Here is a 14,783-nt window from a genome sequence, read left to right on the forward strand (position 1 = left end):
AGCATTCCTGATGAATTAATGTTTGGAAGAACTCTCATAGTTCTGAAGAATAAAAATGTTATCATTATGATTATGAACAGAACAAACTAAAGAAGTCAAATGTGGATGGGATACTGCAAGAAACTGTTTATAGGTAGTACATAGATAGCAATGAACATCGGTTGTAGTCACCTTTAAAGCAAGATGTAGAAAGTATAATGTCAATCCTCATATAAAAAGAACTTATTATATTACTTATAGTTGTTGTGTAACCAGAGGTGTGGAGGCTTTATTATTGATCAATTCCAAAAATTACATGACTTGTTCATGTAATATCAGAATAGTTTCTCCAGTGGGACCCATGGCTTAGGCGAAATAAATGAAATGTGTTACAACATTGCAGCCACAAAATATATGCTCACCAGTTGTCATTCACTTGCAAAGTGGGCTGAGGCTTTCAAGAAGATAGAAATCATGTAAAATAAGGAGAGATAAAAGTAAGTGCTAGTCCTTTGGTCTCAGCTATTGTACTTGTGAAGAAAAATGGATTCACAAGGTTGTGTATAGACTACTTGGAGGTAAATAAAATCTCTAAGATAATGCCTACCATCTGCTAAGGATTGATTGTACTTTGGATGCTCTATGTGGACTATAATGGTTTTCAACATTGGATCTTAAGAATGGATACTGGTAATTGCAGGTTGAAGCAAGTGGAGAAGGTATCTTTGCAAATTATGGATTGTGAAAATTTAGTTATTTTACCATTTGGATTATGTAATGTATCTGTTATATTTCAATGATTAATGAAGTATGCATTCTCTAAAATGGGATAAAATAATCACATGTATCAAGCATCATTATTTATGTTAACAGCTTAAACTAATTTTATATGTTGCTAAACACTCTTTAATGAAGATAATTTCATAAAATTTAACATTTTTTACTTAGAAGTTGGCAATGAATAATAACCATCCACCTATATGTTTTTGAAAATGTAAGCTCAAAACTAATAGTTTGATTAGCCCAACCAATACTTAGTTTCAATGCACTAAATCAGTCATCTTTAATCTGAATGACACAAAGCTAAAAATGGTCCACTTTTATTCTTAAGTAGCACTAAGCACTAGTAAAAATTTAAGACCAATAGCTTAAGATGTGCATAAGAATTTTGGTCAAAGTTGAGTGGTCTATGTTGAATAACTTTATACATTTGGCTTATACTTAAACCAAAATTGACACGTAATTTTAAGTTTAAAGATCTATAAGTGTGCCATATTGAACAAAAAATCCATAAAAGTTATGTATACTTTTCTATCAAATGAAATTTCCATATTTTTTATATGAAGAACAAGTGAGAAGAACTTGAATCGAAATTGGAGATTTTGTATCTCGTATTTTGTAATGCATTGTCTTGGAATTTGGCATGTGAAATGAGTGTTTTATGGATAAGCCAGTACTAGAGCAGTCACAAAATCAAGCTTTAGGTATTGGAATGTTTGATCACACTCTATCCCATGTGCATTTCAATTTATGCAACAGCAGACTATGGTGCTGCTATCTTGGTGAAGTTGGTCAAAATCATTGGTAGTAAAGAAATAATGAAACTACAGACTTCTCATTACTTTCAAGTTAATCCCTCATCATAATTACTTTAGCTGGATATTTAAAGATTTCATCTTTATGGCAGAGAAACTCCACTTCTGAGTGCATGAACTAGCAATTTTCTTGCTACAAAACTGTTAACAGTTTCAAAGCTGTTTTACTTATCCACTGGAATTTTCAGGTTCTTAGCTAAAGACTTTAAGGTGTGACCAAATACCTAAATATTATCAAGGTAGACTAGGCATCTCTCTTACTGCAGTCATTTCAGTACTCTATTAGCCTCTTGAATATGACAGGTGCATTACACAAACCAAATGGCATGATGCAAAATTCACTCTGGCTACCTGTCATGCTCAGTCTGAGTATTCTTTTGGCTTCCAATCTGACTTTCTATTATCCAAGTACTAGATCCAAATTGTTGAATTAAATTGATTCTTCTAATACGTCCAGTAATAATTTGTTTTTAATAAAGAAAGATGTCAATGAGAATTACTGTATTAAACCATATGAAATCAATGCATAACCTTCATGTATATTTCTTATTCCTGATAAGCATGACTAGACACAACCAAGCATTATTTTAGGATCACATGATGCTCTCCTTTAAGATTTCTTGTATTTCAGTTTTGTCAACATCTTTAGTATTCTAGGTAATGTGATACAGTAACTGCTGCATCAGAGGTTTTTCACTTGTATCTATGATGTGGTGGGTTACCATCATTGGCTTGCCATTTACACCCACAAGTACATTGTAATATCAAACTAGCAAGTCACAGAATTACCTTTGCTGTGTTAATCTAGATTATATGTACATTACCCAATCAACAGTTCCAGTTGTATTGGAATTCACATACTTGCTCTCAGCCATGGTCCAATGTATTTTACTCTATAGTTACAACAATTTCACTTGCCATGCCTATAACCATCCAGTGAAGAGTTGAAAAAAATGATCACCCATAACTGAAACAAACATCAGGTCTTAATCCCTCATTTCATTTTAACTGTTAAATCTAATGTTGCCTGCTTTCTAAAAAAAGATGTATTTAATATCATTTGTAGCTTCTTTAACCATGTTTCATTATAATTTGCTTGGAATAAACTGCAGGATATGACTTGTGTACATGGAGACACTGTTGTTCCCTCCATTCTATGTTGTTTGCTGTTCTCAGGTTAACATGGTATGACTCTCTTGTAGAACATTAGTTCATCTATTTCACAGAGGGAACTGAAAGATACTTATGGCACTATATGCATCATGAGAGTATCAATACCAGAGCTGACATCAGAGATGATTAAATTCATTTTCTGAGCAAGATTTCCTTGGTAAAGCTAGAGATCTCTCCTCTAACATCTAACCTATTATCACCTGACAGAATGGAGACTATTCACTGGCTCTGATGATGATGTCATATGGAAGTCTTTTTATTCTGAGATGTATAGAAATGTTTTGGCTGCTGCTTTCTTGACCACAATTTTAATATTTCACCCTTGTAGCCTCATAAATCCATATCAATCTCCATAATGAGCTTACCATTAAATATGCTTGGTGTAAGCAACATGTTGTGTTCCTTCAAGTTAGTGTCCAAACCTGAAATGGGCTCTTTCAGTTTTATGAAGTATTTGTTACAGCATCTACCACTTCTTGCTTCTATTTGTCTTGGATGTGCTCAGCTGTTTGACAGTATTGGTAACTCTATTACCTTTGCATGTCAGTAAAATATGATCAGTTTACTTGACAGTGTTCTGTCATGCCACAAGCTAAACAGAAGCTTTGGCCTTATCGTTCTGAATGATATCCAGGTAAAGGAAAACTGACACTGACTGTAAGTAAAACCTAAAAATAGACCTGGTGGTATTGCCCATACACTAACAATCAATGTGGTTATATTATACTGCACAGATGTATGGATAACTAGTTAATCCTTGACATTGAACTAGTTTGATATGGTGGAGGTGCTTCGGTGAGTTCACCTGTCAGAGGTACTTCTACAACAGCTTTTGCTGCAGGATTTTTCTCTCCAACAAGTTATTTTATAATAATACTATGTCACAACAAAAACTCTTTCCCAAGCTCAGGTTATCCCTCATTTCCAATGATGCATCGTTTCTTCACCAGGAAATATCTTGACAATTTTGTCCATGAGGAAGCACTGCCAGTCTAGCATTTTAATGAAACGTCCCATGCAATGGGGCAGACCATTTGTGTAAGGGGACAAACCCTTCTTGGAATTTCTCTTTCAAGCCTTAAACTTACTCCAACAGACCAACCAATTCTCCACTTAGTTGAATTGGTAGTGCAACTCAGAAATTACAATGTTTCAATCCTTTTGTCATGCTTTCTTTCAGGTGGTTGATGACTTACAAAGCTATATTATACAAGCTCAGGATCAGACATTTCCCTGTCTGTTCACAAGTCCAGCCTTTCTAAGTAGTTATCTGTCCAAAGTCGAGAATGAAAATTTTCTTACAATATATCTTTAAATATTGAACACAAGGTTAGTTTTGGCTAGTGCACCAGAAGTAGGGAGGACAAGTAAGAAGTGTGAGAAAAGTTAAGTATCTATTGGAAATACAATTTCATTGTTGGAAAATTTTAACATAGCATGCAATTCATAACATATTTCCATACAGCTAAAATTCCACATTGAAGAATGTTAATGTGAAGACAAAACTCCTTTATTGAACAGAGATCAGAAATCCCCTGAAAATCTAAATAGGCAAGCTAATCCTTTAAAGTTGTGCCTGATCCTTTTTGAGCCACTGAACCACGTTGGCCCTAATTGGTTGAGTGGTTGATTGACGTTTATTGGTGCAAAGCAACTAGGCTATCTGCACCAAACAACTGGTAAAAAATAAGTTATTAAAATTCATAAAAAGGGATTACGTTAAAATGAAACGAAGTACAGTTTTGAATTAAAATTTTAAATAGAGTTAAAAAGGCCAATGGCCCTGAAAAATTTAAAAACACAACAGGTGGAGAGTGTCACTATCACTCATGACATTGTCCAATGTCAAAGGTGAACCCGTGGTAAAAATGTGTAAAATGGTACCATTATTCATGGTCGTAATGATGGAAAGACAGTAAAATATGGGCTATTATAACTTCAGTGTCACACAGACTACAGTTTGTTGCATCAGTCCCAGATAAAAGAAAATGAGTTAAAAACTGTGACTAATGCTTAGCATAGCCAGCATATCTTTCACCTTCTGATCCTTATGGAAGCAAGACGGCCAAGAAGCAATAGAAGATTTGATCTGGAAAAGCTTGTTGTCACATTGCTCACTCCAAGTCGACTGCCCACTGGCTTGGAGCCGAGCCTTGAATATAGGACCATGGTTCATGTTTGGGATAGACATGGCCTTGAGAGCACCAGAGCAGTCAGACTTAACTGTGAAGCGAGGTCATTCCCATGAATACCAACGTGACCTGGTATGAAAAAAAAACTGGTAGAAGTAGATGTTAGAGAGAATGGGCCAGTCGGTTTTGAATATTGACAAGAACAGGGTGAGAACTAATGTGAAGCAGCACTAGGGTCAGTAGAGAGCTAAGTGAGTTAGTACAAATAGTATAATTCGTGTACTGCATACCTTCTGAGTGATCTAAGGTAAGAGAAATGGCAAATACTTCGGCAGTGAATGCAAAAACTGTAGAGGATATTCTGTGTTCAACCACCAAATCACAACATACCATGGCAGATCCACAGAGTCACCTGATTTCGAACCATCCATATAAATAGGAATGGAAGGATGGTTTGAAAGATGTTCAGCAGAGAGAAGACTGTACTTCCAATCAGGAGAATCTGCCTTCTTCAGATGATCCAAAGAAAGGTCAATATTTATGGATGGTAGTTAACCATGGTGGGATAGGCTGACCAGTAGATACAGCAATGTTGTCCATGGACAGACCCAATTCATCCAACTCTGTCTGGATACGAAGACCAAAAGGAGCATGGTCCACCGAAAAAGGAAAATACAACTCCAGGTGGTATGCTGTGGTAAGGATCGAAGTTTTGCCACATACAGTGAAGACAGTTGCAAACAACAGAGGTGTAAAGGAAATTCATGAGACTCAGTGTACAAACTCTCGACTGGAGAAGTGTGGAAAGTCTCTGTGCAGAGCTGAAGCCCCTGATGGTGAACAGTGTCCAATATCTTAAAGGCCGAGGTCCTGGCAGAGTTGTAGACTAGAAACTCCAGTTTTGATCAAATGGTGGCATGACAATTTTGTAGCTTAGGACATCAATTTGCTCCTCAAGAAGTGGAAGAGAGAACACACAGAATGTTCAGTGCCCTTGTACACTTGACACATAGCTCCTTGATGTACAGAATATAGGTCAGCTTACTGTCAAAGATACGCCCCCAAAACGTTGCTTCTGACACCACTGGAAGCACAACTTCTCTGAGACAGCACAAGTGCATGCAAATGGTTTTAGAGTAAGAAAAGGTAAAACTGTTTGGTCCACTTCTGTAAAGGATTGAGGTTGCCTGTAGCTGATGTTCAATAAATCTCATGCTTGATGAATGGCGTGAGATGTGGAAGTCGTTGATTTAGAAACCATTTGCAACTGTGGGAGATGTCCACTGATGGCATAATCTTTATAATGAAAAGTGTGACACTCAAGACACAGCCCTGAAGGACTCCAAGTTTCTGTGAGAAAGTGTGAAACCCACATGAATTTGGAATCTTTGGTCCATTAAAAATGTTTAATAAAAATGAGCAAGTGGCCATGCAACCAATATGAGTGGAGGTCTTGCAGGATGCTTATCATAAGCTTTCCTAAGGTAAAAAATACAGAAACAAGATCTTGTTATTTGAGAAAGGCTTTTCCGATTGATGTTGCAAGTCTAATCAGGAAGTCACTGTGGAGCACTGCCATCGAACCCACACTGTGCAGGTGATAGGAGGTCATTTGTTTCGAGGAATCAAACAAGATGAGCATTAACCATCTTCTCTAAGATCTTACAGAGAGAGCTCGTCAAAGCAATTGGATGGTAGTTTAAAGGAATCTTGGTATCCTTCTTTGGTTTTGGAAAAGAGAGGACAATAGCATGGTGCCAAGCATCAGGAAAACATTCTCCTGCCAGATACAGTTAAATACAACCAGAAGAATAGCAAGAGAGATGGTGCAGCATCTCGTAGTGAAGGAATATTGTCAGATCTGACTAATGTGCTACCAGACTGATGAAGAGTAGGTTTGAGTTTCTCCAGTGTAAAAGAGTGATTATAGTCATAGAGATTGTCAGTCTGAAAGAATAAGTGGCGATCACTCTGCCCGTATCTTGATGGCTAAGAAGGTGAGGGTTGAAGCAGAATTGCAAGATGGACAACAAGAAAAGCTTTAGCTGAGAGTATCAGCAATGCTTTGGGCATTAGCAACTTTCTGGCCATCAGAGAGCAAGATCGAAAGGGGGCAGGAAATTGTTCTCTTACCTTTCTAATCTTGTCCCATATGATTTTGGAACTGGTGGTAGAAGAGATGCTAGATGTGTATTTAATCCAAAATTCCTTCTGACTTTAATGCCTGAGTGCTGAGCAAGTGCATTGGTTCACTGAAAAACAATGTAGTTTAGAAGCATATAATACCTCCAAACGATATTGCGGGCCTGTTTTTGAGCCTTCTGTACCATGTGGCAGGCAGGATTCCACCATGGATGAGGATACTATGGAAAACGTGTTGAGGTTTTAGAAATACACTGAGAAGCGGCCTGGATAATACAGTCAGTAACTGCTGGCATGCAATCATCAATCGATGGCTTATAAATGATGACAGTATTAATTTCCAAGAAAGCAGTGAAAGAAGGCCATTTAGACTGGTCCAACTTCCATCGAGGCATGTGGGTCAGGTTGAATCGACCAAGGCCAATATCACTCAAAATGATAGGAAATTGATCACTACCCCACGGGTTACTATCAACCCTTCACAAAAAGTGAAAAGGAGTAGATAGAAATTAGTAGCAGTAAAAAACTGACTAGGTGCATGAAAATAAGTACAAGAACCAGTGTTGAGGAAGGAAAGGTTGTAATTCGAGAGCATATGCACTATGGAATGACTCCTTCCCTCAATACCTGCACCACCCCAGAGAGAATTATGTCCATTAAAAAGGGAGGTGGTAATTGCTCAATGAGGGTATCAAGGTCTGACTGAACATAAGTCTCTGCAGGAACCGAGTGATGGCACAACACAAGGAAACACATATGACTTAAACTTTCAATGGTGTATCAAGTGGGAAAGACAAGTTTGGTTTGTTTTGAATTTTACGCAAAGCAACAGGAGGACTATCTGTGCTAGCCGCCCCTAATTTAGCAGTGTAAGACTAGAGGGAAGGCAGCTAGTCATCACCACTCACTGCCAACTCTGGGGCTACTCTTTTACCAACGCATAGTGGGATTTACCGTAACATTTTAACGACCTCACGGCTGAAAGGAGTTCATGTTTGGTGTGACAGAAGAAAAGAAAGAGTGGGCACATACTGATCGACCAGTAGTGCCACCTTTGTATGCACTTGACCATTACACAACCTGTAATTTCAGCACAAAGAAAACTGCTGAAGGGCGACTGCATCGGTAGGTTTCAGACACGCTTCCTGTAAGAAGATGCACATAGAATAGTAAGAATCAATCAAATTCTTAATGCTATCTATATCCAAATAAAATCCCAACAGTTCCACTGTATCAAAGTGGCCATTTTTATTTATGTGGAGGAGAATAGGGTGGAGAGTCCTTCTGTTTTACACCATGTTTTTCTTTACTGGACGAAGGTCTGACGACCTCCATAGATCCTGTCCTGGGTCGAGTAGGCAGGTCTCTATCAGTAGACGAAGTTTCCATCGATTGTAGGAGTGAACAAATAATTTTTTGCATCTCAGGGCTTCAGAAGAAAGTGAACCTAGGCAGTCATCAGAAGGAGTGGTAGTGACAGAGGTGGAAGTAGTCGTAGATTCGTCAAATGTTTTAACTATGGAGGGCAACAAACTTCATATGTTTCACAAATGTCTCCACTGGAGGCATCAAGAAATCTGTCTGCACTCCCACTATTCAAGAGAAACAGAGTGCAGTAGCATATGTCTGAGATGGAATGGGGAACAATAGCTTATGAATCCCTGGGTAGAAGATATTGTTTATATTTTTCAAGCTTGCACTTCCTTCTCCTTTATTCACTTAAGGCAAGAAATAGAGTAAGAGGGGTGTGAACTACTACAGTCAACAGTGTGATTTCAATTCGCAGATAATAACTTCAGATAATACTCTGAACATGTGTTAAATAACCACAACATAATGTCTTCAAGTGATCGAACCACTGACACTGGAAACATCTGAAAGGGTTGGAAATGTTTGGCCATACATTACAGTTAAGATAACCTGCTGTAACTGTGGCATGAGGACAAGATGATGTCAACATCATTATCAAAACATTAGTAGGCATCATAATTTCGCCTTTGGGAGTGGAAATTTAGCACACTACAGAAACGTTTTGGCTGGACAAACCAGTAAGGATCTTGGACTTGGGAATGTCTCTATAAATCCTTCTCAACTATAACTCCTCTTGTAAAATTTATAGTTGTATGGGGAGTAACCTCGATGGGTATATCCCCAGTGGGCTTCAATTCCAAAAGGAGTTTAGTTTATTGTGGTGAAGATGTTTCCAGAGCATAACTTCCATACTGACTTGGGGCACCAGCAAGACCTTCTAATCTCTTTTGAATAAAAAGGGAGATATCTGTTCTAAGGATTTTTCGGATAAGGAATGCATAATTAGAAATCGAGGTACAGAATCTGATTGTGATGGTGACTGTACAACACAGTCGTTCATGCGTGGCCGTTTTCCTATAATCTGTTTTTCTGTTTTTTTTATCTTTTTTGAATTGGTGTATCCATAATAAAGGCAATACATTTCAGTGCCCACTGACTGCATCCACCATAGATCCCGACGAGGGGGCGCACTACAATATCAAACAAGGACATTGCAGCAATACCAGAGTTTCATGAGCACTATACCCGAACACCAGAATAAGATACAATGTCCCAAACACCTGTTTAGAATGTTCAACACTGGTACTCAGTTGACCATAGCCCAAGTGGACCAGCTGATTGACCCTGAAGGGGCCATTTCAAGGCCGCCTGTCTACAGGAATTCAAAGCCAAAGTATGTGTTAGGGTTGGATTCCTCAACCACCAGGATCTTCTCCTCACCTTCACGGTTCGCCACGCAAGGGAAACACGTAAACTGAAAGTATAGAATCTTCTCTGGAAGGTCCCCTTACCACATGCTGGAATCCACCTCGATAGAGATTGACCCTGATTGTGAAAGGAAGGGTAACAGAATAGTACAAGAGATCCAGGGAGAAGTCCCTCTGATTGATGAGCTTCCAATGAAGTGAACACATAACTCTGGTTCAATTCAACAAGATATTGAGTGGAAATAAAAATGGACTTCTTCAACCTTTCAAGAAAAACCCACCTGCGCTGCTTCTTGTAGGAGTAAATGAATGTGGTTTCTGGACTGTGTATATGAAGAAGTAAGCAGGAACCAGCTGTAGGGAGACCTATTGAGTAAAGATGGCCAAAGGTGCATAACATCTGATAAAACACATAAGTAGCTGAGATTGGTCTAAACGACAAAGTGAGGGGTAAGATTCCATAGTGAATGGAAGGAGATTTCAAAAAAGTAAATAAACTGGAACAGATCAATGATAGGTCTCCAACCTCCCGTTTGCTTGGGAACTAGAAAGAGATGGGAATAAAACCGAAATTAAATTCATTGAAGTGACGTATTTCATTTAATAACATTTAAAGTTCGATTAATACTCACAGTAATACCACTGTTAGTAAAAGTAACTTATGAGTAAGTTATGTTTAGACAGTGCTCCTCAAATGGGTGGCTGTTTCATCCAAGGATTAATGAGATCAGAATGGGGTAAATATCATGGTCAATGATTAGTATCAATTATAGAACAAATTCAAGAGCAAGAAAAGAAAAATCATAAGTTATTATTACTTATTTCATTCGTAGTTTCATAAGTACATTTACTTTTGTTAATTTTATGTTATATTTTTTCTAGTTGTAGTTTGATGAACATTTGAGTCTTGTTTGTGTATTTTTGAATTTTAAGCAAAGCTGCACGAGAGCTATCAGCGCCAGCTGTCCATTATTTAGCAGTGTAAGACTACAGGTAAGGCAGAGAGTCATTACGAACCACCTCCAACTTTTTGGCGTCTCTTTTACCAACGAATAGTGGGATTGACTGCACATTATAATGGAGATCCAAACCCGCGACTCTCAGATTATGAGTCGAACTCCCTAACTACCTGGCCATGCCGGACCATATTTAAGTGGTATTTTCTAATAGCAGAACCAGAGAAGGACATGTCTTGTGTTAACCGAAGGATATCGAACCCCTGATTCAAGCATTGTGAATCCGTAAACGTATCACCGCCCCATCGGGGGTATAAATCATAATAAATTTTAATTTTTTATGTTTTAATTTAGTGCTTGTTTTTTTCCAACTGGAGTAAGTGAGCTGCTGTGAAGAGCTTATAGGGATGAGTGATATTGGAAAAGATTTTCGAATCATTGGTCCACACGACCAGCATATCGATAAATGTATCGCTTAAGTCCCACGCATGCGCATATGTGCTACTCGGATAGCACTGGTGCACAGGTAAAATTTTGCGGTACTTCGGTGGTTCTGAAAAGTTAAATAAATTTAATTTGTAAATTGTTACAGTTAAAGCAAATTAAAATAAGAAAGCAAAAGTTTTTTTTCTTCTGGTATTTAGTAAACTTGTTGAAAATACAATAAGTAAGAAAATAATTAATGCATTTTAATATATTTTGAATATCTTTTTCCTATAATTTAATCTTTGAACTTTGTAAATTGTAGTAGTAATATTATTGTTATAATCAATACCTTTAACATTCAGTTACAAGGAAAAGCTGGAGTAATACGAAACACTAGTAACATCAACTGTAACTTGTAATAAACTGTTAAACTGGTTTTTTCGAATTTTATTGTTAATGCTAAAACTTGTATTAATGACTCGTAATACAGTGCTAATAGTAATATCATATTACGATTAGTATTACTAACAGTAACAAGTGTGGAGGACTAGCCTTATAAATTTTTGAAACAAATAATTTACCAAGCATTTGATAACCATAACTCGTCAAGTACTAGTAGTACTAAAACTAATTAAATATTAATTTTATAACTTAATATACTTACCATTTTTATCAAATAATAAAATATAACCATATTCAATCATTTATTTAAAAATTAATGTTTGAAACTTAACGGACTTAAAAGTTTAACTTTTAAGAATATGTTTATTAGTTTTTGCGTTCATTGTTAAATTTACGGTTGATCTGATTTGGTGCTCATGACTGATATTAACTTTATAAATTACATTAAACTTTGAAAGATAACCTGAATTTTAAATATATATTTGTGGGGGTGTGGAGAGTGTGAATGTGGCATTTTGGTGGCTGACCCAGACTTTATATACATCTATGTATAAGCACATGAAATAAGTGGAAACTAGTTTGTTGTGCTAATTTTTTGTAGTGTTTTTTACTTATTTATTTTTTGTTTTGATGCCTGTTATTACAAATAAGTAACATAAGAAACCGTGAGAATCTAGAGAAAAGTAAAATTCTATTGAATTTACTACTGGTAATAAGAGCATTTTCTGCTGTCCCAAGATAATTTTTTTCAGCAACATAAGGAACCATGAGAATCTAGAGAAAAGTAAAATTCTATTGAATTTACTACTGGTAATAAGAGCATTTTCTGCTGTCCCAAGATAATTTTTTTCAGCAACATAAGGAACCATGAGAATCTAGAGAAAAGTAAAATTCTATTGAATTTACTACTAGTAATAAGAGCATTTTCTGCTGTCCCAAGATAATTTTTTCAGTTCTACTGTTCTAATCTATTTTAATTATATATGGTATCAATTGTGATAATCAAGTGCACCATTTTATAGGTAAAGGCTATTTGCCTAATATTTGTCCAAGTTACCAATTGATCTAGGTCCTTTATTACTTCATTCTCCTCAATACAACTATAAATGCCAAAGATTTGATATTATTATACACCTTACTAGTTATACTGTATAAATATCATTAATGTGAAAAACAGATCAGAGCTTAAGCACTGATCCCTGACTTCCACTGCTGGGGTTTTAGTGTTACTGGATTTCATTAAGAACAACCTTTTACTTATCCCAACACCCTACAGTTTAATTAATTAATCAGTTTCAAACCTCTTCTGTTTAATTTTATTAGTTAAGCTATTGTGAGGTATTTTATTAAAAGGTACACCACTATAAATCTAAGTTGATACCATTTCTATCTATCAAATAGCAAAATTAAAAAAAAATAAAACAGTTAACTGGTTATAAAAATAAAGTTTAATTTTGATGAATCTTGGTTGTTTTTCATTTATTATATAAGTGGTTTTATAAAGTGTCCATAAAATTATAACACTAAATGACTTAAAATTTCCAGGACAACTTTCTCTTTAGAAATAAGAGCAACATTTCTATTTGTTTACAAAAAATGAGAGAGATTTTCATATATGATCTTTGACCTCCATTAATACTTTTAAGAAAACTGCCCTTAGTATTTTATCTATAGTATAATATTTCATCACAAAACTCAAAATATTTATACCTAAACCCAAAGGATTAATATTTACAGAAGGGTCAGTTCCTCCATTTACAGTTCCAAAGTACTGATTGTACCTTTATTTCTATTGAAAAGAAAATAATTTAAAACCACAGTTATTTCACATCTTCAACAAAAACTTTGCCATGTTAATCCATTAAGGATTCAATCCCATATTTTAACATTTGTTTACACATGACATTATTTAATATTATCAACAAGCTGTTTCTCCTGACTTCATATTTATTTAATTTGGAATCAAATTTTCAGCTTTACTACAGTTCTGTAAATTTCCCACCCTGCCAGATGATGCTAAACATCTGTTATTTCTCCCTGATTGTCTCCTTTGTATCTTTTACAGTCCATGGGGAACATTCCTTAATGAGACCTTGTGTATGGTTTTGATGGCAGTGCCCTACAATGGTTATTCAGGTGATATTTTTATCACCTAGAGGTTATTGCTGACCCACTTATGTATAATGAGAATTATCAGTCATGTGATAGCCAGTTTACTCTTGGAGAATTAAGAAATCTGGCATTAAGTCAGTTTCAAACTTGTCTTTCAACTAGTCATCTATCTTATAGAAGCTACTTAAAGTGATTGTTCACAATTAGTGCTCTGCAAGTACACATGCTGTGTTTGTCTAAGTGTCTTGATAAAGTTTATTTATTTCTCTGGACCAATTTCTTTGTCTGCAGTCTTTACTTTATTTAACATTGACTCAGTAAGCATTGTAGTATTACTATCTGCTTTAATATTTTGATTGAATCTCCTGTTTTTCAGACCCTTCTGATATAGTTCAGTAATTAATTCAATTTCACTAAAATGTATCACAAAACTAACTCATCAACACACAATATAATCAAGTCATTAACAATATAGTGTGAATGCTTCATACAACAGCATAGCAGCACCTTCAACTCGGTAATATAATTCAACATGAGTACTAGACTTTAACATTACACCACATAATATCTTCAACTCATTATGATACAATGTTAGAAATATGTTTCAACAACACAGCATTTTCAACTCACTGATAATGTACAACACCAGTACTATACTTCAACAACACACAACATAGCATCTTCAACACAGCAACAAAGTACTTGTACAATGTACATAGTATTGAACAGTATACTAACTGTATTTTTATCTGTAAGTAGGTTACAGAACTAGGAATAAACACTTATCAACTAAAACTACTGTTTAAATATAGAATGTATTTTGTATAAATGTAGAATGTGCTCTGTATAAATATAAAATGTACTCTTAATCTGCATGAAGAAAGTTTTAAATAGTCATTTTTATCACTTAGATGGAACTATTAAACATTTTCTTTTTCACGTAGTAATATATTTCTACTTCCATTATTCACTCATATTTGGAATGTTCAAACTTTTAATGTTAAACAGATTGCCTGTGATCAAAACATGTGCTTGCTGAATTTCACTGTGATAATCTTTTGTGATTGGAGCTATAATAGCTAAAATATTTAGTTTTATCTCTTATGTGCTATATTTCATCTGCTAATT

General features: G+C 35.7%; 1 protein-coding gene across 4 annotated transcripts in view; it reads left to right on the plus strand.

The window, feature by feature from the left end:
- Positions 1-11,202: 11,202 nt before the first annotated feature.
- The window catches only part of LOC143223490 (uncharacterized), a 55,886-nt gene continuing 52,305 nt past the window's right edge, over positions 11,203-14,783 (plus strand). Inside the window, exon 1 of one of the 4 annotated variants that reach the window (XM_076451543.1) lies at positions 11,203-11,241. The gene's annotated coding sequence lies outside the window, so the exon portion shown is untranslated. Of the gene's footprint in view, positions 11,383-11,510; positions 11,557-14,783 lie in introns of those variants that run through there. The other 3 variants (XM_076451541.1, XM_076451544.1, XM_076451542.1) reach the window with 3 other exon arrangements.

Source organism: Tachypleus tridentatus, chromosome 8 (genome assembly GCF_004210375.1).
Source record: "Tachypleus tridentatus isolate NWPU-2018 chromosome 8, ASM421037v1, whole genome shotgun sequence".
NCBI classification, from domain to species: Eukaryota; Metazoa; Arthropoda; class Merostomata; order Xiphosura; family Limulidae; genus Tachypleus; species Tachypleus tridentatus.